We start from the raw sequence: 4,335 nt of genomic DNA, 5'->3' as shown, positions 1-4,335 counted from the left end.
TGTATCTAAAGTCGATGTCTGTGTGTGTGTACTTGTGTGTAAGTCGATGTCTGTGTGTACTTGTGTGTGTGAGAGTCCATGTGTGTGTATCTAAAGTCGATGTCTGTGTGTGTGTAAGTTTATATGTGTGTGTAAGTCGATGTCTGTGTGTACGTGTGTGTGTGAGTCCCTGTGTGTGTATGTAAAGTCGATGTCTGTGTGTGTAAGTTTGTATATGTGTGTAAGTCGATGTCTGTGTGTACTTGTGTGTGTGTGTAACTCCATGTGTGTGTATCTAAAGTCGATGTCTGTATGTGTGTAAGTTTATATGTGTGTGTAAGTTTAACACGTAGGCTTTCGCGACCAATGTTATTCATAATCAACGATTTTTGGGTTTAGATCGCGTTTATTTATAAATGTGTCGTAACCCTCCACCACCCGACACGGCCAATCAGTAAAAATGTGTCACGTTGACAAAGACAAATAGTTCACTGCTTTAGCCCACCGGTGTGTTGAAGCAACAACATTTACAATTTGAGTACGACGTTTCGCTGGTAATTGCAACCAGCATCATCGGGCAATTCGCCAGAATGGTGAGGCTCTCCTGTGTCTCCCGTTCTTATATAGAGCAGCAGCAGGGTGACGTCATCATTAACTCATTAACTCATCAGGTGCAAAGATTCAAGGGGGGGAGTGATTGTAATTATATACTAGATTAGTAATCAGGCTATTGTTACGATGCGAGTTGTAGATTAGTAATCATTTGGAATGTGTTTTATTGTGATTATGCTACATTAGTAATCAGTTAGTGGTTGTTTCCCTTATAAGTAATTGTCCCTTATAAGTGCGGCCTGGAAGCGTATTATTAAATAAGATACATTACAATTACTTATAAGGGAAACAACCACTAACTGATTACTAATGTAGCATAATCACAATAAAACACATTCCAAATGATTACTAATCTACAACTCGCATCGTAACAATAGCCTGATTACTAATCTAGTATATAATTACAATCACTCCCCCCCTTGAATCTTTGCACCTGATGAGTTAATGAGTTAATGATGACGTCACCCTGCTGCTGCTCTATATAAGAACGGGAGACACAGGAGAGCCTCACCATTCTGGCGAATTGCCCGATGATGCTGGTTGCAATTACCAGCGAAACGTCGTACTCAAATTGTAAATGTTGTTGCTTCAACACACCGGTGGGCTAAAGCAGTGAACTATTTGTCTTTGTCAACGTGACACATTTTTACTGATTGGCCGTGTCGGGTGGTGGAGGGTTACGACACATTTATAAATAAACGCGATCTAAACCCAAAAATCGTTGATTATGAAGTATGTGTGTGTAAGTCGATGTCTGTGTGTACGTGTGTGTGTGTGAGTCCATGTGTGTGTATGTAAAGTCGATGTCTGTGTGTGTAAGTTTGTATATGTGTGTAAGTCGATGTCTGTGTGTACGTGTGTGTGAGTGAGTCCATGTGTGTGTATGTAAAGTCGATGTCTGTGTGTGTAAGTTTATATTTGTGTGTAAGTCGATGTCTGTGTGTACTTGTGCGTGTGTGAGAGTCCATGTGTGTGTATCTAAAGTTGATGTCTGTGTGTACGTGTGTGTGAGTCCATGTGTGTGTATCTAAAGTCGATGTCTGTGTGTGTAAGTTTGTATGTGTGTGTAAGTTGATGTCTGTGTGTACTTGTGTGTGTGTGAGTCCATGTGTGTGTATGTAAAGTCGATGTCTGCGTGTGTAAGTTTGTATATGTGTGTAAGTCGATGTCTGTGTGTACTTGTGTGTGTGTGTAACTCCAGGTGTGTGTGTCTAAAGTCGATGTCTGTGTGTGTACGTTTATATGTGTGTGTAAGTCGATGTCTGTGTGTACTTGTGTGTGTGTGTGTGTGAGTCCATGTGTTTGTGTCTAAAGTCGATGTCTGTGTGTGTACGTTTATATGTGTGTGTAAGTCGATGTCTGTGTGTACTTGTGTGTGTGAGAGTCCATGTGTGTGTATCTAAAGTCGATGTCTGTGTGTGTGTACTTGTGTGTAAGTCGATGTCTGTGTGTACGTGTGTGTGTGTGAGTCCCTGTGTGTGTATGTAAAGTCGATGTCTGTGTGTGTAAGTTTGTATATGTGTGTAAGTCGATGTCGGTGTGTACTTGTTTGTGTATCTAAAGTCGATGTCTGTGTGTGTGTGTAAGTTGATGTCTGTGTGTACTTGTGTGTGTGTGTGAGTCCATGTGTGTGTGTCTAAAGTCGATGTCTGTGTGTGTACGTTTATATGTGTGTGTAAGTCGATGTCTGTGTGTACTTGTGTGTGTGTGTGTGAGTCCATGTGTTTGTGTCTAAAGTCGATGTCTGTGTGTGTACGTTTATATGTGTGTGTAAGTCGATGTCTGTGTGTACTTGTGTGTGTGTGTGTGAGTCCATGTGTTTGTGTCTAAAGTCGATGTCTGTGTGTGTACGTTTATATGTGTGTGTAAGTCGATGTCTGTGTGTACTTGTGTGTGTGAGAGTCCATGTGTGTGTATCTAAAGTCGATGTCTGTGTGTGTGTACTTGTGTGTAAGTCGATGTCTGTGTGTACGTGTGTGTGTGTGAGTCCCTGTGTGTGTATGTAAAGTCGATGTCTGTGTGTGTAAGTTTGTATATGTGTGTAAGTCGATGTCGGTGTGTACTTGTTTGTGTATCTAAAGTCGATGTCTGTGTGTGTGTGTGTAAGTTGATGTCTGTGTGTACTTGTGTGTGTGTGTGAGTCCATGTGTGTGTATCTAAAGGCGATGTCTGTAAGTTTATATGTGTGTGTAAGTCGATGTCTGTGTGTACTTGTGTGTGCACATCTTGCACGTGGGTGGAATCTGCAATATCACGCGATTTGGGACGATTTTTGACCCCCCCCCCCCTTCGTCACACGACGTCATAAAAAGTCAGACCCCCCCCTCATATATGACGTCACAAAGCTCTGCCCCCCCCCCCAAAAAAAAACATGCTTAAAATCGCTTTAAACAATTGTTGTCATTGTAGTGCGTGTTTAATGTGGCGCTGCACTCTGATGTTGTAGGAGAAAACATTTATTACAAAGTCTATTTAACTAAGTAGAACGCGTTGTCTATATTTATTTAAAAAGTTGCGCATTTTGATGTGACGTCACATTTCTCAACCCCCTCCCCTCGTCACACATCGTCACAAATGTCTGACCCCCCCCCCCCAGGTGCGTGACGTCATCTATGGACGGCCCCTAATTGAACTGACCAAAGGCCACGTGCGTCGGCAGTGGCGGCAGCTTCACGACTCGTGCCGGCTATAGGGCCGTCCATAAATGACGTCACGCACCTGGGGGGGGGGGGGGGGTCAGACATTTGTGACGATGTGTGACGACGGTGGGGGGGGTTTGAGAAACTTTCAATAAATATAGACGACACGTTCTCCTTAATTAAATAGACTTTTAAATAAATGTTTTCTCCTACAACATCAGAGTGACACGCCACATTAAACACGCACTACAATGACCATAGTCTAAAGCGATTTGAAGCGTGGGGTTTGTTTGTTTGGGGGGGGTGGGGCAGAGCTTTGTGACGTCATATTTGAGGGGGGGGGGTCTGACTTTTTGTGACGTCGTGTGACGAAGGGGGGGGGGTCTAAAATCGTCCAAAATCGCGTGACGTCATTTATGGACGGCCCCAAACACGGAGCAACAGCAGCAGCAGCAGCTGTGCAAGGCGACACGCGCAGCGCGCGCACTGCAGGGGCAGGTGACGTCACCAACTTGCACTGTCGGGTCTGACGCATTTTAACCCCCCCACCCTCCATGCCCCCCCCCCCACAAACCCCCCCACCCCCCACCTGCCCCCTCCCCTGCCCCCTCCACCCTCCATGCCCCCCCCCCCACAAACCCCCCCACCCCCCACCTGCCCCCTCCCCTGCCCCCTCCACCCTCCATGCCCCCCCCCCCACAACCCCCCACCTGCCCCCTGCCCCCTGCCCCCTCCCCTGCCCCCACCACCCTCCATGCCCCCCCCCCACAAACCCCCCCACCCCCCACCGCTCCCCTGCCCCCCCTACCCCCCTCCCCTGCCCCCTCCACCCTCCATGCCCCCCCACCCCCCACCTGCCCCCTGCCCCCTCCCCTGCCCCCTCCACCCTCCATGCCCCCCCACACCCGTCCAAGCCAAGCGAGCTCCTTGATTGGTCTTCGGTGACGTCAACAAACCGCCAACTCCAACCGCCACCCGCCTGTTGCGACGGGTTCAGCAGCCCCGCCCCCATCCCTCGACGCGCGGGCCGCCTCATTAACATAATTTATTCAGTTGCGGGTCGCTCGTTGTGGGAGGAGCGTGGCTTGTAACCCGGAAGTGACGT

Source organism: Lethenteron reissneri, unplaced genomic scaffold (assembly GCF_015708825.2).
Source record: "Lethenteron reissneri isolate LAM-NWPU_2019-01 unplaced genomic scaffold, ASM1570882v1 scaffold_1427, whole genome shotgun sequence".
Lineage (NCBI taxonomy): Eukaryota > Metazoa > Chordata > Hyperoartia > Petromyzontiformes > Petromyzontidae > Lethenteron > Lethenteron reissneri.
Note: the sequence above shows the minus strand (reverse complement) of the source record.